This window comes from Pieris napi, chromosome 16, assembly GCF_905475465.1.
Source record: "Pieris napi chromosome 16, ilPieNapi1.2, whole genome shotgun sequence".
Classification (NCBI taxonomy): domain Eukaryota; kingdom Metazoa; phylum Arthropoda; class Insecta; order Lepidoptera; family Pieridae; genus Pieris; species Pieris napi.
Window position 1 is genome coordinate 3668322 of NC_062249.1, and position 27865 is coordinate 3696186.

Consider the following 27865-nt stretch of genomic DNA (forward strand, 5'->3'; position numbering starts at 1 on the left):
TCGTAGCAAGAAATATATAACAATTAAAATAACTAAATAAAAAGAGGGCAACTGGCGGCTATCGCTTTCGAGCGATCTCTTCCAGACTACTGTGAGGAAAACATATTAAATTAAATAAGGTAAGAGCAGTGCTAAACTGCATACGTTATAAAATTACTAAGACATATGTAGAATGTGAAGACAATAAAAAAAGGATACATTAAAAGGCCGGCAACGCACTCGCGAGCCCTCTGGCATTAGGTAAGCCTCCTGCCCGTTTGCCCTCCGTTCTATTTTAAAAAAAATCACGTTGATTTCTGTTTTATATTCGATCAAAACCGGCCCACAATTTTTGTTGTAGGGTAGGGCGGGGCTAGTTGAGCAATTTTTCACTTACTTGGATATAGCTCCTCAATGGTAAGTCTCAATGAGTTGTTATGTGTCCTGATGGATTAGTAATTTATCCCTTAACAAAAGTGTCCATAGTATTTTTTTGTAACAAGTCCAATATAATAGCTACAGATGTTTAAATGCAGAAAGTCAAGTATGCTCAATGTACCCCATAGGTGGGGTAAGTTGAGCAAGGGTATGGGGCAAGTTGAGCACTAAGAATGTCTAGGCCAAACCATGGGTTCTATGTTAACTTGAGATGAAATAAAATATGTGTTAGACAGTCAGCTTTTTATTTATAGTCTTTTATTGACAGAACAACAAAATTTAAAGAAATTTTCTTTGTATAATTAACCGAAACTAGAATCAACAAAACATGAGCATCCATATCTATCCATTACTTCCGATAATTTCTAAAAAAGATTACCAAGGCTGGTGGGTTCTGGTTTCTGTATGGATAGCTACTTTTTTTTTGTTTTTAAAACATCATCAACCATTCTTTTCCGGAAATCTTTTTTGCAATTCAGCTTGGTGGAATTTTAGCTCACTCTTAGGCAAGGCGACGGACGTCTTTTGGAGAAAAATACCATTTGTAGCAAGAATTTTTTCAACAGTTCTCTTGTGAGAGAGGATATACTTCCCTCGGTGTTGTATAGCCCATAAATGAATCATCACCTTCATTTAATTTATTAAAGTCAACCAATACCGAATTCTTTAGCGACGGTATTCACACTTTTTCCCTCATCGTGGACAGCCTTTGCAGCATTATTTAAGTATTCAGTAGTGTAAGAACATCTTGTAGTCTTCGTCTTGTAAGTCCGCATCCAAACAAAAAATAAAAGATTCATTACTCAACAGTTGTTTAAGTCGTAGAGTTAGTTGAGATATAGTTGCTCAACTTACCCCAACCCGGAATTTTAAAAGAAAAGTACGATTGTAAGTAAATGCCTAGAATTAGACCCAAAACCTATTTACAAATAAAAAATACAATAATCTTATGAAAGATTAACACTCTCCTGATTGAAAACAGAGAACATTTGACAAAGACAGACGAAAACTTGCGATAAACAATGTTTTTACTTTTTGGTCACAAAATAAACAAAACGCCGTGACACTTCACTCACTCGTCGAGCTGCCACTAGCTATCGTGCGATGATTACCTCTCCTATGACTCCTTCTTTTCGCTATTTGATACTCCCGCGTAAGGTGAATAGTTTCCGAGATATTTCGATTGCCCAACTTGCCCCTATGCTCAACTAGCCCCGCTCTACCCATGCGTCTGCGTGTTCTTATTTACTCAGAATTGTTAATATTGTATGATTCATACATTAACATATGTAAATCATCATCCCCTAACAATGTCCGAAGTTCAAAATATGACCCGGAAACGATATTCACACATGAATCACGATTTCACAATAATGATTCAAACATCCATATTTTGATGAGTAACATATCGGTATGTCTACTTTCCTATTATATTCCAATTGACTAAATAAAAAAATAAAAAATAAATCAGTGGCGCTACAACCTCTTTAGGTCTTGGCCTCAAATTTTTGAATCTGTTTCATGATCATTTTTTTTTAATCTAATAGGCAAGTAGGTGATCAGCCTCGAGTGCCTGACACATGCCGTCGACGTTTTGGGTCTAAGACATGTCGGTTTCCTCACGATGTTTTCCTTTACCGTTCGAGCAAATGTTAAATGCACATAGAAGTCCATTGGTGCACAGCCGGGGATCGAACCTACGACCTCAGGCATGAGAGTCGCACGCTGAAGCCAACACTGCTCATTCCTATAGATTAATGATATAATATAATCTTTTAGCTTTAATTCAATCCATTACTCCTAATCTTTGTATTTTTTCACAATTGTTTGAATAAAAATCCAGTCTATATAAATTAATAGAAATAGAATACATTTACATTTCTATCATCTCATTCTATTTAGGTATCTGTGTGCTCTTTTTTGGCAAATGCCTCCTCCACTGTGCCACTCTCTAGTCTCTGCCTTGTACCTGCTGTTTCTTTCATTTGGTCTATCCATCTTCAGTCCAGTCTAAGTTACCTCTATCAATGATTGCTAAACAAATTTTGTTCGTATTGTGATTTCCAAGACAATTGTATGTATGGAAAGTACATGTACACAAACGCTCTGTTTTCAACATTTGGTTACTTGTGGGTAGATCGGTTTATCGGGCGCAATCCGCGTTGACCCCGCGATATCCTCGATCTATATTGCCCCCGCCCCTCGCCCCCCCCAAACTAGCCGAAGGAATCTCAACTGTTTTTCTTGCATTTTAATGATTAGATTTGCTTGAGAGCGCTGGTGGGAACGGGAGCATGAATGGAATGGCTTGTGAATGAGCGGACTATGTCCCGCGGACGATAAGCGCTATCGTGGAGGCCAGCTGACGGCCCGTGTTGACAAACCCTGTGCCACTTTCGTCCGTGCCTTTGCCTTATCAATTCTTGAACGACGTTCGGAGCGTTTTCCTTTTATTTATTAAATTCTTGTGTTTTAATTACGCTGCGTAGATATACTACGTAAAGGATATCTTTCCGATGTCCAGATTAAGCATTCTGATAAACGAGCTAGGTCTGAATATCCATAGTTGCTCCCCTCAAACTTTAAAATCGATTTTTGTTTAGTTTTTTTTTTTGATTAGTAATTGTTTTTTTTTGTAATGTTTGTTTTGTTTAATAATTGTTTTGATTGATATTTATATTATCTCAAAATGCATGTCATGTTTGTCTTTAAGTGCTTGTCACATTAAAAATTGTATTTTGTGTTTGTTTTTACCAATGTATCAGTGTGCCGAGCGTTGGCAAGCTTTTTATCAATTAAAAAAAAACTTTCTTGTCTATGCGATTCAATTTTTGAAATGAGGTCTAGATTCGTTAATGCTCTTTGGGGTTATGCGCTGGAATATGAAAAAATAATGACATGAAATGATGCAGCATGGCATCGTTATGAAATAATATACCTACTCAGAAATGGAGGTTGCTTCGTCAAGTCTGCGAAGTTCCCAGAGAACTTTTGAGCTTCTGGGAGAAGCTGGGCTGGCTTAATTTAAAATAAATCAGTGGCGCTGCAACCTTCTATGTCTCGGCCATAGATTTCTGTATCTGTTTCATGATCATTTGTCAATCTAATAGGCAAGTAGGTGATCAGTCTCCTGTGATACACACGCAGTCGACTTTTTGGGTCTACGACATGTCGGTTTCCTCACGACGTTTTCCTTCACCGTTCGAGCGATTGTTTAATGCATAGAAAGGCCATTGGTGCACAGCCGGGGATCGAACCTACGACCTCAGGGATGAGAGTCGCACGCTGACTAGGCCAACACTGCTCTGGCTGGCTTAATTAGCCAGGACTTTACGCAGAACAGACCAAATGAGCGTCTCAGTACGAAATGTATAGTGCATCTAACTTCTTAACTCTTCTATTAAACATTTGTTTTATTTATTATACCTACTATAATTTCGCGCAGCTACATTATTTAAAAAAAAAGTGTTTTTTCATTTGACAACAATTCATTATAATGTAAGATTTGGGAACCGTTTTAAGTAAAAAAATACCTGTTTCCTGGTTTCCAACTCTTTCATAACAAACTTGATAATATTACATTCCAAAAAAATATTTTTTTCAACTGTTTCCAACTCGCCTGAGCGATTGAGTGAATGAAATGTGTTAATAGATCTCAGGAGCATCTCCAACACTGCGTAAGGTGTGTTCATAGGCCAGTCCTTTAATCGTATTTTTAGATTTACATTAGAACCACTGAATTTAAAATATAAAACTTGCACCTTTACAATGTTACAATAGCGTGAATGTATCGAAATGTAGATCGGAATACGTTTGCCCGCACCTGTCAATTCAAATTAATGCCTCGAAAATCAGTAATGATTAAAAAGTGGAATGAAATTAACGTAATCGCACGATCTGGTAAGGCAATTACATGTATTCACAGCATAGGACCCTAAGTAACAGGCATTCTCGGGTTCTAACGAGCCGGCTGCGCCCGCGCACCTGCCTAGCACGCGCCGCTTCTGCCCCGTTTAGACTTATTACCACGTGGAGCAAATGTACATCTTTTATGTATAAGTAATTGGTTTGTGGTTTCGATACATAAGTTTAAGCGTTCTAAATCCTACTTTATAATAATAATAATATTTAAAAATAATAATAAAAGTGCATTTAATTTCCAAACATTACAATAGATTTGTTATATACTTATTTTTTGTTATATCCTATTTCTTAGCTGCTTTCAGTATCGTTCATCGGAACCATTCACGGGTAAAGGCTCGAGCTTTCTGGCTTCTTTCTTTCTCCATTCGCTTCCTGCTAACGTTTCTATATCTTCCTTCCACCTTTTTTTGGGGCGGCCTCTTCTCCTTCTTTCCCATGGTCCTACTGTATAAAGTTTGCATAAATCGATTTTTAAAATTAAAATGAGCGGTAAAACAGAATTATCATTTTTATATTGTCGTTGGATTACGCGAGTCATTTAAATAAAACCTCTTTAATAAAATTTTCTTTTTCATAGACCATGGTTACGTTCTTTGTATATATCTATACAATTCTTTAATGTAATAAAAGGCGTAGATTCGTAGCGATCAACATAAAATAACAAAACATTAAATCATTTAAATTTGATTGGGTCGAAATGTCAAACGTATAGTTTCATGTTTCTCTTAAAATGCCGCCAAAGCGAGATGTAGTTATGAAAAGAAATCGTTTACGGAAGCATCCGCATTCCTCAACTAGTATTTGGACCAACCGTAATTGTTTTTCGGGAGTTGGTGACGTAATCTCTAGAAAGTTTTTTTTTAATTATCATATTCTGTGATAAGTGACGATTTTTAGGTCCTCTTGTAGTCACAATATTTGACTTTTCTATATGAGCGGGTTATTGCACTCATTATTTATAAATATAATTAATTGAAGGCTCTCAGAGCCTTGGAAACGCTGGAAGGGGTTGGAACGCTGGACGGTGAAAGTCGCCCGCCTTATCTACGCTAATACTCATGAAGCTTTTTTTTAAAATGTTTTCTAGATGATTCCCCAACTATGTAGTCATCGGATGTATTAAATAGCTTACGTAAATGGTATTGGTTACCCGTATGATTAAACACTACTACCTATTTCTTTTAACAACTTTTTGTATGACCCTTACAAGCAAATCCTAAAAAGATGCCACTTAACCTCATGTAATTTAAGTTAAAAAAAGAACCTTTTTTCAATTTACTTTATGGAATTATTCTAAATAGTTATAAATATAACTTTTTAGGTTCTTTGATTCCTGAAAGTGTTTCATGAACATTTGTCAATGACAGGTGATCAGCCTGTGCCTGCACACGCCGTCAACTTTTTGGGTCTAAGGCAAGCCGGGTTCCTTCACTGTTCGAGCGCATGTTAAATGCGCGCATAGAAAGAAAGTCTAGTACAGCCGTGGATCGAACCTACGGCCTCAGGAATAAGAGTTATATCAAGGGATACATTTCATGGGTTTCAGTAACACATGATTTTTTTGAATTTGGCAGGATTATATTCAGCGTCAGCCCATTAAATTAATACTAATAATAATTATTGAATAATGCAACCTGTAGCTATCTAGCTGTCCTAGACAACGTATGAATATTTTAGAATTTATTACATCTTTTGGTGTACATTAATTTACGAAAAGTGAATATTTTTATTTAGAATGGGACAATATTTTACTGTTTATATATAAAAAAGCATCATGCCAGTTATCAGCTAACAACGAAGTTAGCGCGGCTTGAAAATTCCTATTGTTCTTAGTTTCTGCAGTCGCGGCAGACTGATTGTTAGAATATTATCTGCTTCCATATTTTCGGTGGATAGCTACTTGATGTAGTGATAGTACCGGATGTAGTGAAGCTTCATATGTTTCGACGTTGACGTACCAGTATCGTTTTGACTTAACTTCAATGCTGCTTGGTTATTAGTACCTAGGTTTACTTTTAAGTCGCTGAACTAGGGTTTTAAAAGGATTCCTTTGGAGCTTCCTTGTAAGCCTTAAGTGGCGTCTGTGATGGTCATTTAATTTTTAGTCTTAAGGCCGAACCAAGAAGTCCGGGCTCTTCGGGCTATATGCCTCAACTTCGATACGTGGAAAATTACATTATTTTTGTTGATCCTGAAAGTTTACGATATGGCAAGTTAGCGCTCGGTGTTGATCAAGGGCGGATCCAGCTTTGGTGCCAGGAGGGGGTCACATAGTCGTGGTCAAGTCAAGAACTTATAATTTAATTTTGATAACAATAGATATAAGTAAAAAGTAGATATTTTATTAATGTACGTAAGTATTGCACTTAAAAATATTTATTCTTTATTGTACACTTGAAAAACTTAACACATAATATTGTGTACATACAGGTTGGTCCAACTAGTGACGTCAATATTTTTTTTTAGATTCCTCACACCTGGGGGCATACGAAAATACCCCATGTATGTTCCGCGATTTTTTGTAGTTTTCGAGTTCTTATATTTTTTTTGGTGTTTTTTTAATGTTTTCTGCCAGCGAGGTTTCAAAAATTCCTATCTTTTTTTCTTGTAGGTATTTTGCAGTTTTTTTTCTGTGAAATGATTGTCTTAAATGTTGTTTAAATAAAAAAATATATCAGCTTCCTAAAATTAGTTAAAGCTACTCAAAAAAGGTTTTAAAGTTAGAAGTTTAGTTTTTAGCTGGATTTGTCCAAACATTCGACTTCAATTTAAAAATACAAAAAGAAGTTTCCATAGCTTCTGGCTCAATTTAGGAACTCCGCAGGGTTCTAAGCTACCAAAACCATAGAAAAAAATGGTACTTAATTGGTATTTTTGTTCTTGTAATCGGCCTTTAAGGTGGATAGGCTAAAAATCATTGTAGCATTAAAAATGTTTTTTTTTTTTCGACTTTTATTTTTCTTATGGCAAATGAAACTTTACGATCTATTTTTACAGTTTTAATGCTTCAATGATTTTGAGCCTATCCACCAAAAAAAAATCCACCGTTTACAACAAAAAAAGACCAATTAAGTACCATTTTCCTTTCTATGATTTTGGTAGCTTAGAACCCTGTGGAGTTTTTAAACTTAGCCAGAAGCTATGGAAACTTCTTTTTGTATTTTTAAATTGAAGTCGAATGTTTGGGCAAATCCAGCTAAAAACTAAACTTCTAACTTTAAAACCTTTTTTGAGTAGCTCAAACTAATTTTAAGAAGCTGGGAATTTTTTTAGTTGAACATCATTTAAGGCAATCATTTAACAGAAAAAAAAACTGCAAAATACCTACAACATAAAAAGATATGAATTTTTGAAACCTCGCTGGCAGAAAACATTCAAAAAACACAAAAAAATGTATAACTCGAAAACTACAAAAAATCGCGGAACATACATGGGGTATTTTCGAATACCCCCAGATGTGAGGAATCTAAAAAAAATTATTGACGTCACTAGTTGGACCAACCTGTATACACATTCTCTTGAAGACATCCAGAGAAACACTATTCACCTTTTTTTTTTAAAGTGGAATCTCGCTGTTGGCCTTTAGGGCCTTTACAGCTCAGCTCGGGCTGTTTTGGCGAGCTTAGCTCGGCCTGACTATCACGTACGGAATGAGGCAGCCTATTTATATTACATAACCGTGGTGAATGATTTGTCATAACAGCTAGAGGTATGTCGAGGGGTATTACGCTAAACTTCACAAAAGTGAAGAGATACGACAAGGGATTCCATCAAACAAAATAGAAACAGACAAAATACATATACATATTATAATAACTAAATAAATTTTTCTTAACGTGTTTTCCCGAAACGCGTTATTACGTCATTGACGTCAACGGGTACGTTTTCATGAACGTGGAGAAGTGCCAGTCCGGTTAGACGATCTTCAACCATTGAAGATCTTAGCGACGATTTAATTCTGCGCAACGTAGAGAAAGACCTTTCTGCTGTCGCTTCGCTGACAGGGTAGTGTATCCAATTTTCATATATTAGGATACATATTGATGTTACAATTTAAAATAAGACTATGTTATGATATGTTGAAGTTTAGTCGTTCCGATTCCGATTGAGGTAAGGTCTAGCTAGACGTTTCATAGCGACAAGCGCGCGCAAGTGTGGCGCGGAAAATTCAAATTTTCGATGCGTTCATTCCCAAACGTTTGCCATTATACAAAGTTATAATAACTAATAATTATATTAAATTAATTAAATATTGAAGGTATGTAGTTACATATAATCTGTATGGTGACAAATTTATATATAAAATCATTATGTTCAATTACTGGTCCACCGAAGTCCTGCTCAGGGGGGGGTCATGACCCCCATGACCCCCCCCCTGGATCCGCCGTTGGTGTTGATGTTAGGTGCTTAAACCTTCGCAGATCCGCGGTTGGGTCTTAGATTAAAATTAACCTGCCTAAACAGTGTGCAGTTACCCACTGCGTGACCTGTCCATGCGATAAGATGGCATGGGATTTAATGGGTAGAGAACCGTGACAAATGAAAGTATGATCTCCTACACATAAGCAGGCGCGCAGTGTAAGCGTCTGCACATCTGCTTTTAGCCACGTCCTTCATTACTGAAGGTCTTGTTGGTGTTGTTCCTTCATTCCCCCTTGTCGTTGGCAGGCCTAGCGCCTGTCTACTAAGGCCTGTAAGGATCTTAACTTGGTCAAATAAAAGGAGAAATTCAAATAACTGTCATTACACATACCTACCTATATCACTCTGAGTCGTCTATTAAATTATATTAAATTGTGTATTTATAGAACATTGCAATATAAAAAATTAATGCTCGAACCTACTAAGGACGCACAATACAGTCACTCCATTAAAACAATGATGAATTTATTTTAATATTTACTGTGTCAACCGTCAACTCTTAATATCGTGAGTATGAAAGTATACCTATTGGATACATTTAGAACCTTTTAATTATATAAGAAATCTTCCATTTTAAACTATTTTTTCATAGCTTTTTGCAGGTACATACCAACATTTTGCTATGCTACTTCATATAAGTATACTGATAGCTTTTTCGAAATAAAAATAACTAAATAAAACTAAATTATTCAATTTTGTTGTACCTAAATTTTTAAATTTTGCAATCCATAAAAACATCCTTTTTTCAAAGTTTAAAGTTAATTAAAAAATAATCGAATTTGTCCAGCCGTCTTCTAGTTTAGGGTTTAGCAACATTTTTTGTGATTAAGTTTTATATAGATACCTATCGCTATTTGACACAATACATCTATAGTAATGCACCCAAAAAAAGGTTCAAATATCAATTATCTATGGAATTTAGGAAAATTTTAAGTTTATATATGAAATATAATGTTGTTTATAGTTTAATTAACATAATTAATTCCGGAGATTTGCACGGTCGGTGGTCGGTGATATGTTGGTACCTACCTATAAAAGATATACACCTAAGAACTTGATTCGCTTGTATTAAATGCTATTACTAATTAATAAGATTTGTAAATTTCATACACTCTTAAGATAGAAGTTTATAGAGTAATAACAGAAAATACAGAATATTATAGAATTTTATATGAGGGTGGTGAGGTGGATAGGATCACCATGGAAAGGAGAAGTCGTCCTCTTGCACGGTGGGCTGACGAGCTTAATATTGGGGGAGATTGGGAGAAAATTGCTCCAGATAGTACCCAGTTGGAGAAGGCTTTAAGGTTCTTAAAAAAACTGTATAAAGTGCGTGTGTTTTTTGAAAGATGAATGTTTCAAGGAATAAATTAGGCTTAATTAAATTAAGTATATGTGGGCCGGTGCGTTAGTAATTTTTGTCATATATAGTTTTTTTTAATTGTCCAGAAATTATATATATATATTTATGTAAATGTATAATTATATATTTATGTCAATCAATCAGTAAAAATATGTATAAAGTGAAAAATAGTAACTGGAAATAGAAATTTCAATACTTCGATTAACATTTATTAAGATGTAAACGGCGAATAGATCGTAAAACTTAGTAGATACATTTTCTTAAAGCTCCTCTATTCAAAGAAAAGCCAACAATTTGAAAGTCATGCTGGCTCCTGTTTAATATGCCACGGCTAACTGTACCGAAAATTGTGATGAGGTAGACACCTGTTAGAATTAGTTGTGGCGATTGTTACGGCGGTCTTGCGCACGCGCAGGCATGCGGCCAGCTTTCCCTCCCTCCCGCCTCGCCCCTCGCCGGCCCTAGCCATTCATCGGAATGCGGGTACGGTACTTCGGTACTTTATCGCTATTTACTGTTTTTGGGCTTTTTCAAGTAATTTTCTAAGCTGAGTTTAAGTTGTAGGGTTAAGAATTCCTGTAACTTTCATGTTATATGTGATAATTTGTATGTGTTAGCTTTTTAGTACATTCTATATTACTTTAATAGTATTAAATGATTTTATTAATCCAATAAATGTTTTATCATGCTTCTTCCTATGCAAAGCAACATAAGAGGGACAGGGATAAAAGATTTAGCGATCTATTTCCAATAGAATTTCATTATTTGAATTGCATCTGTCACGTGGTCTATGGTTGTTCATATGGGCTGAGGAATTTGACATCTACAATTGTGCTGCAACCTATATGAGTCCATGCGTTCCACGTGTTTGATGTTCGTACACTGCTCCGTATATACGGGGATCCATATAACCACGATAAAGTTTATTGGTAATGTAAATTAGGCTGGGGAAATGGTAGGGCACGTATGGAATGTGCCTCGGCGCCAGTTCACAAATAGAAGGGAATTTACGTCTGATAGCGATTCAAAAGCCTAAATTTTTAATAGGATTTTAATAAAGGGACAGATTCGGCACGGACCTACAATTTTGCCACGTGGTTCTGGTAGCTTCGCGTCTTTTGTGAACGAGTTAAGGTTCATTTTTCTCTGCGCATTGCTATTACACCCTCTTTCAGTACCAAAAGCATTATGACAATAATAAAACTGTCATGAAACTAGTTGAATGGCATCTTATGCATTGAATATGAAATTGTCGACTCTGCCTTTGAGAAATCGTACATTTTCTTTCCTTCTCGTTTAAATCCTCTTAAAAGTTTCATTATATATTAAGGTTGACAATTTAATTTTATCAGTCTCATTGACGTGGCGCCCTATTAGGTATAAGTTTAGTAATACAGACTAAAGATAATGCTGCTTCCAACGTCAAAATCAAAGGCTTTATGAAAAGGAAACCATTTCTCATTTAAACCTTAAACTAATTAATGTTTTTCTCTTTGTCACACTCATGCAAGTTGTCAAATGGAAGCTGAGAATACATCCTTAAACTTAGCTCATCAATTCAAAGGTAATTCTTTCAATAGCTTTAAAACTGGCTAGGGAACGCTTTCCGCCTCCCGTTTCTCGCCAAAATAATACCACTTGACTATCTATATACCTATACTTACTTCCTTCCTTAGGTGAGATTACGACTTATGTATCGCTCCCGTATTTGTCATAGTTCTCGCTTAAAAACCCATTAGACCCAAAAGACGTGTCTAACATAAGATCTTGCTTTAAAATTTACAATAATAAAACTTCATTCATGGGAGAAATATGGTTTTGACATAATTGATCCAACGCTAGTACCCACATTAGCCCCTGTGTAAAGATAAAAATTATTCCGTGGTACTTGGTACATGTTTAAAACAATTTAAAGAAAAATTTGTCTTAGTGTTGGCCTAGTGGCTTCAGCGTGCGACTCTCATCCCTTAAGTTGTCTGTGCACCAATGGAGTTTCATTCTATGTGCGCATTTAACATTCGCTCGAACGGTGAAGGAAAACAACGTCACCGGCTTGCCCTAGACCCAAAAAGTCGACGGAGTGTCACAGGAGGCTGAACACTTGCCTATTAGTTTGACAAATGATCATGAAACAGATGCAGAAATCAGACGCCCTAGAAAGGTTTATTAAATTCTTTATTAGTCTTAGTGTAACATCTAATTAAATAAAATTCGTATAAGACCTTAACGCTGCGGGAGGAATTTTGATGATGCCATCTCAAGAGTTTGGTACAAGCTAAGGGATAGCGGATAAAATATATGAATACTATAAGGTTACAAGAAAGCGGTTGGGTTCGGTGACCCTGGCCGGACGTCACGCTTGAAGGAAGACGAGTGCACGACGCCGTTCGCCCTTTTCCTATTCCCGTTCTAATTACACTCAAATGAGGTAATATAACGACCACGTGCGATCCCACAGCGATCGGTTGTTTCAACGTCTTCATTATCTTTTTGAGCTTAAAATGTATGGTCGTTATTTATCTGTAGGTACTTCAGAATTCAAATTTGGAATAGATGATAATATTAATGTATCCCTAATGGGAAAGGCAAAGGACTTTAGCCCATACAGCCAGGTCTTGTTCATAATTGGAGAATTTTGGTAGTTTTAAAGGCCGAAGCCACGTCTTACATGGTTAGGAGTCCATTTTGGAAAAAATTCTCAAATTTTCAAAAGATATTGGACGGAGACAGTTGACGTTGACAGTTCTGTGTTGCTATTATTGTGATTTTTGTATATTCATTCATCAAATACTTATTTGCTGTGTTGTTTTAATTAGGTTAGGAGTTATCACTATTAGTGTTGCCAGGCTAATCAATATTTTACTTGTAGCTAAATTTTCGTTTATACCTACATAGTTTTTGTGTAATTTACCTTAAACCTGTAATGCCTATTGAAATGGTAAGATATTAAATCAATTGTTTCTTTCCTTTACAAACACGGTATAAGTGAAAAACTTTAAGGAAACAGAATAGATAATAAAGTAGAACATAAGTCTATCCAAATATTACCTACATTCGTCGTTTTTATACGTTGAATTATATCAAAAGTGATTTAATATCTCGAATTTTAAGTGGGAGACCAAGATTAGATACACTCTGCCCTATTTGGAGATAAGGGCACCCGATTTCAACAACATATACCTAATCTTTTATACCTACTTATATATTATTAAATATTGCTTCTTAAAACCCATACATTTTAAATTTATTCAAACGAATCCCCCAAAACAAATTTTACATTTTTTTATATAGCAACACTGGGGGTCCTAGAAAAAAAATTATACATTTTATAAATTCAAAAATTCATTTTCATCTCACTAATACGAAATAAAAGTAAAATTTCAAGTATTTTGAAGGATGTAATGGTTTTAACATGTGAGATAGTTGTGAGCGGTTATATTCCCCCAAACGCACTAAGTTCGCTGCGTGTGGCAACATTGGAACTGACTTTTCGCGCACTTTTTAAATATAAATATACTCAACAACTCAGCGCCTATAAGATTTAATAAAAAAATTCAACATTAAAAAATAAATTCAATTAAAAAAACACATTTTTGCACACCCCATATGTCAAACAATATTAGCTGAAGAGAATTTGCTAAAGTATCATGTTTTAATAATTAAATATATATTTTTATTACTTTAATTAATGTATTATTCATTATTAAAATTATTTATAGTAAAAACATATTAATAAGAATTATTTTTATATATTTTTTAGCTGAAGAAAGTTTGATAACTGAGGCAATATGCCCAATATACAATATGCCCATTCTAAATCATATCTAATATTGTATGTATTTTTTTATTATTTTAATTATAAATATATAAACTAAATATATACATTTTAATTAATAAAATCATAAATTTATAAAAAATAGCCTTAAGCTAAATAATTATTTTATTTATTTTAAAATGAAACAAATGTAAAGTTTAGATTATTCGTTTAATAAAATTAATAACAGTTTATTTAAATAGAGGTAGGTACATATTTAAATTAAATAATTATCTAGATTTAATATCCAGTCAATATAAGAAGATCTACCTAGATATAAAAATTAACCTCTTATTGAATAAAATAAAATAATTAAATAATATACTTTTTATCTAAGAGTTTAAAATACATTCAGTGTTGCCATTTATAAAACTATTATTTTCCTTTCTATAGGTACATATAATATTTGTAGATACATGAAACATAGGTAGGTACATAGGTACTATAAAAATTATAATAGGTACACTTTAAATAGATAATTTGGTTCATTTTGTAAGTTACTTAAATATATCTGTTTTTGTATAAATATTATTGATTTTAATATAACTTTTTATGGCCATTATAAAAAATATTAAATTCATGTATGTATATGGCTTGAAGCGTGTACAACCAATTTATTTTAGAAAAACTTAAAAATTCTGTTCAGAAGGTAGGTAGAAATGTCGTTCAATGAAACTATAAAGTTTTGGTTAGATAAAGGGTTCCAAAGAAAAGGATTTCTTCTATTTTTAGTTGAGAGGATATGATTGATTACTATAATTATACCACAAATTAATATTACAACTTAAAAGTACCCGCATTATATACTTTCTGAGAGGGTAGATTAACCATTTCTGGTAACAGTAAATCGAATTTTAAGTATTAAATATATAATTTATATAAATCTATTGCTTAAATATATAATTCAAAGTCGTATATATTTTTATTTGAATTTAGTTTGATTATAACAGCTAAATACAACTACGTGCTAACTTATGTCCGTTATCTTTTTGGGTCGATATTTTAACCATATTATTATTGTTTTTTTAATGGTCGTATTTTTTACTAGTATTTATAGAAGTAAATTAGTGTAAATTAAACTATAAAAAACTTTTCGGGTGTTTAAGTTAAACAATGCGAGTTAGTGCTAGGCAACAATAGAAATGTGTGAAAAGCTGTTGTTCAGTTTTCGGTGTTTGACATTTATTACTTGAAAATAATCCAGATAGCATAACTTTCCCATACATAACGACCAATTTTCTGGAAAAATTGTCAAGTGTAGCTCAAGAGCACAGACCGCGCAGCGGCGACGACGAGCAAGCAATTTGCGAGGCGAGTTGTGCTTGTGTGCGTCCTTGTCGCATTCGCGCCGCGCTAGTGTGCGTTCACGTAGAGTGAAGGTCGAATATTTTGTCCCTACTCCTCGGTTTATTGGTGTTCACGAGTCGGCACTGTGATAATGAGGGTGCCCCGTCTCTCTCGCACCGCGCCGCCGGCACTTCTACCGAAAGAGATGGCTAGAAAAGTACGCGTGCGCCGGAGCCTCCGCCGGCGCCGGCGCGGCCTGCCCTCTTCAGTCTCCCCGCGACAGGGAAACAGTTCGCGCGTGTTATTTTGTGTCGGCTCGCTCCGAGACTTCCGACCGCTCGTCGCACACGAATATTTTTAGATAATACTAAGTGTGAACAATTTATTCGCAAGGTAACCAGTGATCGCGCGCACTTTTGTGGATATCGTTGTATGCGGGCGCGTCTATGGCAACTCGATGTGGCGAAGACGGCGAGCCCGTCGGCGGTAGCGCTCGGGCGAGAGCTGCCGGCGGCGGAGACGTCCCGATAGGTAAGCTGCGCAATTCCTGCGCGCGCGCCGCCATATTCTGCGGGAACGTCACTTCCGTCGGTGCCAGTGTACAGCGAGCGGGCTCCTGGACTCTCAGTGGAGCCGTTGCTGGAATCCCCGTCGACAATGCACAATATCCGCTCGTCGCTCTATCGCTTAGGTCAATGGGCGACGATTCTCAATTCATAAAATGTCGGTCGTTCCATTCACGCCGCGGCGCAATGCTCCACGGTCCGTTCACTCGTGACCCTCGCGTCTTCGAATATTCATGTCTTCATCGATAACATCGTAACCTCTTGACTTCTTTTAGTATTATCGTGCGTTTAGTGAACATCACTAGTTGAGGCCGGACTTCGGAGTGCTAAATGCGAACTGTGTCGTATCAACTGGACAGTTCAGTTCTGCGTAACCATTGCGATGTGAATAATGTGTGCAGTGTTTTTCATCAGTGAATTATTGGAATAGTACAGGACAAACCGTAAGATTAGATAATATTAATGCTTTTGAATCGGTTGCTAATTTGAAATTGCGGTAAAGACGGTTGGTGATTTAAAATTGGAGAAGCAATATTTAAATTTGGGCCGTTATTGAGATAAGGAAAAGCATGCTTGAATAGGCAAAATATATTGTAGGTACCTAGTATCGGAGTCGATAAGAATCGTTTGACATGCGTAGGCAATAAGTGGAAACAATGAGATGTGTATGGCGTTGTGGCTTGTGGCGTTATCGACAGGACGTACGTCATCGGCAGACCGTGACGTTGCGTGCGCCCGCGCACCGACGATCTAGTTCTACTTTAACATCACCCTTATGTTCATTGCCCTCAACTAACCCTCATTTCATCTCAAAGAGGCATATATCAATTTATACGATCCCTTTCATTAGAAATAAATTTAATTATAAATTGTAAGCTTAATAATAAGATTATATAATAAATTGTTTAATTTAATAATCGCGGAAAAGTTTTCTATATTTTAATAGGCAGCATCTTAATTTATTGAATAAATCGCTGAAGTAATAATACATTTAATATTTCATAATAAACCAAAACTCAAAGTATCTTCCTGTTAGAATATTCCAAATAATCGTCACATGACTTGTCAGAAAACATTGTTCTGTCATAAACCGCTATTAATAGTTGAAAGGTGTTTGTAAAAATTATGACTGAATATTTTTGTTGAGCGAATGAGTCAGATCTACGTCAGAGGCAATCATTGACTCAGCTATGACGTATTGTGTGCCCCTTGCCTATCTTAGATCCGTTCACTTTGTGCCCACATGGGTTTGGGGCACTACGACGCCTACTGTGCGCCTCCGCTTCCGTTAAACTCTGCGTGGGCGCACGTTTCATAAGCATTTCCTTCGGCACTTCCTCCCATTGACGGATATGTCCTACGCGATTATTTGCAGAAATATACTAAACCAAACGAGTTTGCTAATACGCAACATTCATTAATAATATTGGTATAACTGCGGCCGCTTTCCGTTTAAGAAAGCACATGTAGGTGGGTGAGACAGCGAGACGAAGCCGTTTCGCACGTCTCACTATGCCAGTTCTCAGCCCCACGATAAGCCATTAAGGGTCGCTTCACAAAAAGCGATCATTATAAAGGTTGTATAAAGAAAGATTGCACCGGCGCCGATCCTTCTCAGAACTGGGGTCATTCTTATTTCGCGGCTTATTCACCGGCTTTTTTGTTCGGTTTTGGTCATTTTTTTGACGGGAGCGGTACTGTTGTGAGAGCTTCGAGGAAAAAGCTTATTGGGTTTCGTATAGGAGCGGAGCTTATCTCGGGCGGCGATCGGCGCTCGGCCTGGGAACGCGTCGAGAGGTATCGCAAGCGGACCGTTAGGCTAGCACGCCGCGCCGCATTCCACTCATAGGTACCTACCACCTACTTGTCATCGGCTTTCTCACTTTGTGACGTCATAGATAACGCCTTCATAATATTCTCAAGCAAAATTTATGTTCCACGTCAGATAACTGTCAACTCAAACGGACATAATACCTATTTCGTTGAATGATTAGGTAAACATTTTTAGTTTATATTTTCTTTCAAGTACTTTACGATATTGTTAAATGGAACGAAATTATTTTCTTGAGAGTTTAACTAATGAAAACCTTTTTTGTCTCATACATAATATCTATAATGAACAATAAGTGATGGTAATATTCCGCGGTAAAATTGTTGTTCCCACAGTGATACCGATGTCGTGACACTTCTCACTGATTGTCTCGACTCTTGGGAAACCATCGCGTCATATATTCCCAATCTCAATTAACGTAAAATGCTTTTAAAGATTCGTTTTGTAATTTTATTTTTCGATAATTTCAGACATAACTTCGGCGACATGACTGGCGCACATTTCAAATTTCGAACACTGGGTTGCTTCGGATGGCTTCAATTTTCAATCTGTGGTGTTGGAAAAAAAAATATGTAAGTAATATTTTATCTGTATAACTAGGATCTAAGTTAAAAAACAAAAAAAATATTTGTCAATCGGCTGTACTTTGTAAGTTGTATAGTTAATTATATCGTCAAGCAGTTGTGGGTGGTATGTCGGGTCACGGGCCCTTATTTAGGGCAAGGGGAAGGTATAAACCCGCCGCGAACAATGGTGCGATAAGGTGCACTTTACAATTGCTTTTGCCCTACGACTCGCCAAAAATAACATTACAGCCTTTTGGATTGTCGTTGTAAAGTTATATAATCTATGGTTTCCTTTAGCAATTACTACGTATCTAAAAAAACATTATACATAGACAAAATAATATTTGTTTTTTTTAGACACTAATGCGAATTTCAAAATTAGAACATCAAGTCTAATTTTGAAATCCACGTGTAAAAAAAGACATCGAACATGCTTGGTGAAAATCATCAAGCGAAAATCTGTAATTTCGTAGTCAATACTGGGCATATAAACAAAGAGAAAGTCGAGGGTACCTACAATCTATTTACAGATCTAGGCATTTGGCAACACGTTAATAGGTCGCTTGACGATAGTGCGGAGCTCGAGGGGAAAAAGAGGTTGGTGTAACGCAAACCTTATCGGTCATTGACCTTCACACCTAAACTGAGCCTCCCATCTGCGCACGCTACTTACGAAATTTCAGGGACCGAAAACGTTCGTGCTATTTTAAGCTTTGATTCTTCATAAAACAATTCGTCTAGACAAATCGATGTATCAATATGTTACACAACTATTCAATATTCCGTGCGTCTAAAGAAAATTCAGCAAATTTATTTCCTAACATCGTTCAAATATATACATGTAGAAACAGCTTAATCCTGCCAATGGGAGCATGGCCCAGATAGAATAAGTCTGGACGTCAGGTAGGCGCCGTTGGAGCCTTGACCTCGTATCGCACAATGTAAATGCTCTGTTCAAACCCAAACTGTCACCTCAATTCAGTTTTCATAATACATTGTTTGTTCTAGGAATTATATATTTCAGTGGTAGACTTTATACCGATATTGTTTGATTAATTTTCTTATTCTAATTATGAATATCGATCTAATTGATATTTAGTATTGACAAGAGATAGATATGGTGAATGGTTTGAATCCGTCAGCTGTTTTGCTTCGCACCTTACGCAAGTACCACAGTGAGTGCGACTAATTTCTGTGTCGCCTATTTCTACTTGTTGACTTTACCGATAATCGAAATAATCGTGACAGGCTAAAGTCGGTCATGTTGCTATGTAATTAGAGGCGACGTCGGCATGACAAGGCTAACAGAATTCGGGGGGCGGCGCGGGTCGCGGCCTGTTGAATAAAACATGCCGTGTTGCGGCGCCACTTACTGTCGCTACACTGAAACAATACAATCTAGCTTCTAGCGCAGGGTTGACAGTTGACATATTAGTTTATTTTTTGACACTTACCAAACCATTCAAATCTCTCATCAATCAAAGAGCAGTGTGAGCCTAGTGGCTTGAGCGACTGACTCTCATCCCTGTGGGTTCGATCCCCGGCTGTGCACCAATGGACTTTCTTTCTATGTGCGCATTTAACATTCGCTCGAACGGTGAAGGAAAACATCATGAGGAAACCGGCTTGACTTAGACCTATAAAGTCGATGGCGTGTATCAGGCACTGGAGGCTGATATCCACCAGATTGACAAATCATGAAAAAGATACTGAGGTTGAGAGCCAATGTTGTTTTATGTATTCAAGTTCTGATGGTAGTCACTGGATTATTATAATTTCGTGTCATTTGAATTATTACCTAAAGTAGCTTGTATATATTTTTACTAACCCGCATGTCATGTAATATGTAATTTTTAACTGTTATTATTCACGGAAAGGTTTCTATTAATTGTCAGCATCAATCGTTTTTATGATAAAACTAAATATAAATTGAAAACTGCTAGTTTAGTAAATAGTGGACGTGATATATATAGAATTGGGGCGACCAGAATCGATTAGGTACACAACTAATTGGTGACATAAGTTCGTTGGCTTGTGAAAGTTGGCAACCCTATCTACGCACACTTCGCGAGACTGCGCCTGCGCCGCCCTGAAAACTGTAACTGTGTCACGCGTCTTTTCCATCTGTTCGTCTACTGTTCATGCACAAATAATTATTATAATATGACGTTCCCAATTATTTAATTATTGAAGATATTTTTCTATTTTTTAAGACGGGTTTTTAGATATTCATTTTGTTTGATGAAGAAACAGGAAATTCCTCGCCTTGTATATCGTGTATAGCACAAATCTACCTATAAGGAATAAATCCATAATTCCGAGTTCGACGAATAAATGACCCTCAATTATCATTCAATGAAAAGTTTTACGATGCGTTTTTATATATAAAATTAACAGGGCTAGTTGTAATAATTATATGCGGTATGATCAAATAAAAAACAAACAAAACTTCCAAGAATTCAAACATCAAACGCTGCAATTCAAAGGAATGTAAATATTTTTATTGAAAACACCGTTATGTGATACGTTTTCCTTGTAATAAGTAATATCAGAAACGTACACAATAATGTGTAATGTATGCAAAATAATTCAGTATTATATTGCGTATTGAAATAATAGTTATATATCTCTTTCCCTTATTTCATTTGTATGTAGACAACGAGCGACTTTCATCCCTGAGGTCGTAGGTTCGATCCCTGGCTGTGCACCAATGGACTTTCTGTCTACGTATGGTAGACGGCGTGTGGCACAGAAGTTGATAACTTAGAAATCACGGATCACAGACCTATTAAAACAGATACATAAATCTGAGTACCAGATCTAAAAGGTTGTAGCGCCATTGGTATATATATATGTATATATATGTATATGTATATGTTCTATACAAAACTAAAAATTGTTCATTGGAGCTGTTTTTGTTGTATTTCGATATAAAGTAAATTTTGAAATAACAGTATTAAAAATTGCTACATATTGAAAAATATGTAAATGAGATAAACCAAAATCGTAGCACAGCGTAGCAGTTTCGTAGCAAAGTTATTTCGTAGGCTCACGGGTCTTAAACACAAATGAAAAGATTCTAGTTTTATTTTTGATGATTTATCGGGTTCGTTAGTTTAAATATTTTAATTATAAGTGTAACATCACCTTAATTGTCACGAAAGACACGCCGAAAAGTGAGGTCAAGCGCATTAAAATGCATACCACGACGCTATGATCATGAACGAGCAATTAGGCGTTGTTCACTCTGCCTAATACATATTAAAATTCAATATCGTGACGATTAGTGTAACCATTCACATAGGAAGTATACCAGGTCTGTGTTACGATTTGCGCATCCATTTACAGACGTTTTAAAGTGGTAAATTAATAATTTATAAATTTTGTCTAATTGTACTGTTTTATAGTGTTGTTCTATCTCTTTTCATCACACTGTGAAAGAAAGAGACATAAAGAGGATAAGAGTTTTGTCTCTTAAAAGGATTTGTTTTTATGATTTAAAAATATAATTATATTGCATTTCTGTGTACTTCAAACGTTAAACGACATTAATTTAGTAATTATTAACTAAATAACTAACAAAATTGAATTAGAAATAGAGGAAATCGTTAATTTAATATTGTAAACGTAATATTTTTCTTAAATTAACAAAACACTAAATTTAAGACGCCATTATTTCACTAAACTGTATTATCCCTTAATTGTTGCTCATTATATGAATTATAATTGAATTTGGAATTGCGATAGCATTCGGTGCGATAGTATCACGATGAATTAATTAAATCGGACCTCCTTGGGGACGGGTAACGGATGCGCGCGCGCCGGAACGACCGGAAGTGGTACTACTTACAAGTTACGGCCTCAACGGATCTCGTAACTGATAAATATACTCGCTTTACTTTTGCCCATTCTTTTAAAACGATTACTTTGTTTAAAGGTTCTATAAATAAAAATGTGTATTATTCGGCTTTACAATTTTATAGATTCGGAAACCCTTTTAAATAAATGGTACCTGTGTTTCCAGCTCTTCCATATCTAACTTCACACAATAAATATAATATATCGTTTATTAAAACCTAAACAACAATCAAATATACATTTACAATATAATAATAAATCAAATATATATTTACAATTTTCTTCACCTACATATTAATAATAAATATTATTAAAAATTAATAAAAAGAAAAGTTTGGTTGTGTATTTGCCTCAGTGTACCTTTAACGCTGGCAGCAATTCCTCGCTTTATTGCGATACTTATTCGTTGAGCGAGAAAAGCACCAGCTCTGGGGTCACCGCTACCATCTACCAGGCGCCAACTTAAATCTTTAATTAGCACCTGTGCACTTAAACCCCAGCCCAAGAGTCTCTACTCCAAAGGGCATATCAATTGTTTAATTTAATAATTTTCTTGTCATTAAGGATAAATATTTCGCGGTATATACTTGCGGCTTAGTATTTATTGTTATAAATTAAGTATTTGCCACCGAATCCATCGTGAAACCAAATAAGTAAGTCTTCAAACAATTATCTCGATATATAATCGGAAGAATAGACATATATTTTGATTGGACAAATGATAGGGATTACAGTCGCTTGAATTATAAACAAAATTGATCATTTGATCTTGTTTAAAAACCGGTGTTGCCAACGTACTCATTACGGTTTTTATTGATATTTGTTTAAGCGTTAATTATTTCTAATTAAACACTGATATATGATCATCATTTGATATTTAAACCTAAAATATGTTAATCACATACATAGCTGTAACGGTAGATGGTTTTGTATATTTAAGTCGACGCCCTCACATGTGCGGGGATGTGCGTTAGGGGAGTTACATCAGTGATTATAAATAGCGAGTCCCTTAAGGCGCAGGCGCGGGTTTCCGGGCTGGAAGTGTGCCGCTTCCGCCGCGAGCGGTCGTTGACGCGTGCATTGTCGCTGCCACATTCCCCGCCGGTGTCGACGTTTTTAAATAGAGGACCGATTACGAGCGTCTGGCTGCGGCGCCGGGCATTTGACCGCGCGAAAGTGCACCGCCCGCCGCGTCACGGGCTATTTGCGACGTCGCAGCCCGGACTAGCTCCTAAAACTGGCCTAGAATCGAATACCATCCTGTATAATTGCTCTTCTGGAACGAATTCATTTCTACTTATTAAATAAGCAAAAATTATGAGATCTAAAACAACCTTCAAACGGTTCATTATGCAGAGGAATCGGTAAAGAGTTCATGGATTTGACTAGGAAAAGAATCGTCCGGCTATTTGTGGTCGGTGGCGCTAGAAAGCGGTGGTAGTTAGGTTCAGAAGCAGTCGGAAGCCAGCAGTCGGCAGTCGGCAGTGAGCAACGCGGTGTCGCGGCTGAATAAATTCGGAGGGAGGCGCAGTGGAATGCGCGGGGCGCGGGGCGGACGGCGTGCGACTGGCGCGCGCGCCGCTGTCCCACGGTCCCGCGCCGCCGCCCCGCACCCCAGACACTTTCTTTCGCGCCATAAAGGTCGTTTCAAATATTTCGGAATGCTGTTTGGTGACATTTCACCCAGGGCCGGAGGAATGCAGCCTCTGCAAAGCGCTGCACATCGCAACGCGCCGCAATTCGATGCACTACATAGTAGCGAGTTGCTATCGCAAGAGTTTATGTTGCTTTGATCCGCCGTTGAATTGTGGATACCTCTCGTTCCAAATCTAAGTGATTCGTGTGTGACACTGTCGGACCTACTTGCATAATTCTTATTGATATTAAATTCCCACACGGCCGTCTCAGAACGTACGATTCATGCCTATCAGATATCGGGAAATCCCCGTGTGAAAGTCGCACGCTGTCAACATAATGCGGTACTGTCGTCATGAATGAGACGACAATTTAATCTCTCAAATTAAAAAAAAAATATTCTTCCCAATGTTCGATGTGTCCGAAAGGCTTTCAATTAAATGAACAAACTTCAACATCGGTGAGCTTATTCAGTCTACTTTCCACGCTCATGTGTGAACTGAGTTTCTCCAATTAATAGATTCGTTCCAATAGCAAACAGCGAGCCAGAGAAAGCCGCGGCTGGGTCAACGTCCGGCGGAATTTACGGCAACCGAACGCCGTGAACTTTACAAAGAAATGTGGCGTAACGCTCTAAAATTTGAAAAAGTGCGCTCATTTAACCATTCTGGGAAGCATGAGGTGAAGAGCGCGGCCCGAGCTTCGAATAAGTACTAACTGGTAGTGAGGGGGTCGCGGTGCGCTGTGCGGCTATTGAGTCGCGCGCCGCTATGAATGGAATGTGGCGGAGGTTGCGCAAGCTCGCTGCGAGGCGGAATGCGGCGCGGGCGCGGGGAGAGGCGTGCGGGCGGCGGGCTGCAGCCTGCGCGCTGCATCTCGCGGCCATTCACGCCGCCGACCGCCGTGAGCGGCGAAATAACTCACCGTTAGGGCCGCGGAATGCTCGCCCTATCTAGCTCCCACCGCACCATAACACCGCCCGAGATAAACGCTGATAACATCACGCTCAGACTACTTTCCTATCTATTTGTTTACTACATACCGAGGTTTAACTATGTACTTGTAGCATTCGTATAGATATAGCAAGTTACGCTTTTTAAATTACGTATTTCACGCCAGCAGAATATGCAGACAAAAAATATCTAATTCAAAAATAGATGCAGATTATATTTTCATTCATATTTCCACAATGATATTACCATAGTTGACTATTCATTATTTTGAAAGTTATGATACATAATATGTCTAAATTTAAATTTAAGCAGAACAATGAACAAAGTTAATTTGAAAAGCGTCTAAGCTCATTGCCCCTTTTAAAGGTAAAGCAATCTTGCAAAGCGAATTTCACGGCTCACATATTATGCTAAATGCTATTAGCATACAGACGCTTGCAAACTGAGAATAGAATTGTCAGAATAGTGTCTATACTCTATAGTTAGTTTATAGTCTATGCCTAGCGGTCGCCCGCACTATCAATAGTCGTCTCGTCACTTGCCCTACATACTTGTGTTGTCGCTTCTAGTTTCGTCATTTCACCAACTACATTCTTTTATCTACCATGGTCTCGTACCATGATCCTTTTTTATGGCTATTTTGTACCAGTATTAAGCTATTGAAGTGTTTTTTGTCTGCGTTAGATAATCCAACTTTCATATTTCGGCCTACTTCATTATCGCGTTAATGGATTTCACAGAAAAAGTTTGAGCCATCTTTTGTCGTGTATTACCGTTATTTCTAGGATATGTCCTTTAAGAATGCTTGTATTTAGAACGCTTGGAATTAAAATAAGTTTTTAAGGCCGTCTTGGTACTTACTTAAATTTAAAGATTAGTTTTACTCGGAAGCCGTTGTGAATAGCTTACCTTTACCTTACATTGTATATAAAGTAATGATATTAAATTTGGTTTTCGATTTGAGAAATGTTAGTCCAGAGTCTATACTCTTTTGGCTTGACTACAAAATTTTTCTAAAAAAAGAATATTACGACTTTCGTGTTAAACCTCTTTCAGCGGTTTTAGTAAACGTCCGTAGCTACAAATCGAAATTGTTTTCGCGATAAATAACATATTTGTGCTATTTCCCATAGTTGTCAGCAATTAGAGTATTTGTGAGCGGGGCGCGGGGTAAAGTGACACGTGTGGCCCACATAGTGCGCCCATTGAGCTTGCGGATGTGACGTCACAGCCGCACACCTGCATCCAGCCCTGTATCACCTTTGTTTTTTTAAGAAAAATCGTGAAAAAGTAATATAAGACCGGATTAAGACAAACCCTATTTAGAAATACCATAAGCAGAAAATTTAAAAAAAATAACGTTGGTATTACAATAATTCTACTTCTAATAATTGATTATTTGAGTCATCCAATTTTAGAGTTTCGACTGAGCAAAACTATTCAATGATTTCGCCGTAATATACCTAGCACAATACCTAAGCACTTTTATGGCGACATAATGCAGGTCTTCCGCCCATTACAGTGCAAGCGAATAGTCATTTATACAATTTCGCAACACTCAATAGTAATTTAGATTTCTAAACACGCTCCCACAATTATCTGTATGTCCAATTCTCACCAATTACTAAAGGATCCGGATAAAACCTTACGTTATATAAATTAGCTAAATAATTGTATCGGCGCCGCAACTCCCGCGCAACCGCCCCAACAAGGCCGGAGGCGCTTTTTCGCACCATTTGTGGCCAACAGTGCCGGCGCACTCCGCTTTGCCTAATTAGTGTGAGTTGTGGGTGAGCCCGCATAACGCGCTACGTACGTATACGCCTTCGTTTATTTCTTTATTAGTCAGAGGGTCCTTGTCCATTCGAAACAAATTAATTATTTGAAAATGAATGTTAGATGTTTAGTATACAAAGATACCACGTAAAACACGACGTCAAAATGGTAATACTATGTATAAACGATAAGTCAAAATGCGTAATAATAATGGTATTGTTTGATTACAGATCGAGGATCTAGGATGCTGCGAATTGCGCCTGAGTCAGCATGATGTCATTGCTACTTAATGGGAGCGTCCCGGCTCGTCATACCCCAATCCTGCATACCAGCGAATCGAGCGATGACAAATCCATTCATATTTCTCTATTGTGCGTTGCGGTAGTGTTTGACAATTGACTTATTAGTCTTAGTTAAGCGTAAGAATTCTACGGGTATCATAAATGTATTTACTGCCTATATACATGATAGTTTTATACATTAAGTCGTAATTAATTAAAACAGATTGAAGAATTTCAATTGGAAGACTGGAGTGAGAAGAAAGAAGAAAAGGAATAACGAAACTGGTTTTCATAATGATTTGACAGATTTTAATTTCTGAGATCATTTTGAAAGCTGATTTTGTTCCTTAAAGAAAAAGACGACTTGCTCAACGTTTATGAAGAATAGAAGAAGATATACTACTTACTTGACATTTAGACATGTACTTTTGTGTGTTATGTTCTAAGGTCTTATTTTGTATCTATGTGCTAATAAAGAATCTGACACTAGGGATAGTTAGTAACTATTGTATTTAGTGAACATAATATTTTATAAAAAAAAAATCTTTTTCCTTACCACAGACAATTTTCTTAATTTATTAACTTATGAAAACCATTACTTTTATTATTTTAGTTTTGTATTGTACAAAGCCAAAAACCATTTGTAGAATTAAGTTAAATATTAGATAGATTAGATAAACCTAATGTATGTAAGAAATCCTTAACTGTGAACTAAATAATATTGATTAAACAAGTGAAACTATCATAAAATTTGAACATACTACCTAGAATGTATTAAGTTTTTTTATCTAATTATCCTCTAAATAAATTTATAAAAGCAAAATTGACTAAAACTATTCAGTATGTTTCATTGAATACATTTATTAATAAGTACATATATTTGTACTTAATTCTAGTTAATATTTAACTTCTAAAAACGTAATTGAATTAACCAAGTCCGCATGCCACGTGGCCATCTAAGCCATGACGCCGATTAACAATTGAAACAAGCCTTTAATAAGTTGGATATGATTAAATTTAAACGATGAAGCCATTCTTGTGAACAAGTATGAAAAGTATAGTGAATCTTTCTAACTTATAATTATAAATTGCTTCACATCAACTATAGTCTGTGCACTGTGTAGTTATTCATTATTTATGAAATAAAATTCATGGACAACAGATCAAGATTT

General features: G+C 36.5%; 1 long non-coding RNA gene across 2 annotated transcripts; it reads left to right on the forward strand.

Moving 5' to 3' along the window:
- The first annotated feature begins 15485 nt into the window (after positions 1–15485).
- LOC125057445 lies at positions 15486–27749 on the forward strand. Of its 2 annotated transcripts, none has more exons than XR_007118203.1 (3): positions 15486–15758; positions 18095–18196; positions 26643–27749. It is a non-coding gene; the product is annotated as an uncharacterized LOC125057445 (long non-coding RNA). The 2 variants fall into 2 exon arrangements; XR_007118204.1 differs by lacking the exon at positions 15486–15758 and adding an exon at positions 15765–16236.
- The last annotated feature ends 116 nt before the right edge of the window (positions 27750–27865 follow it).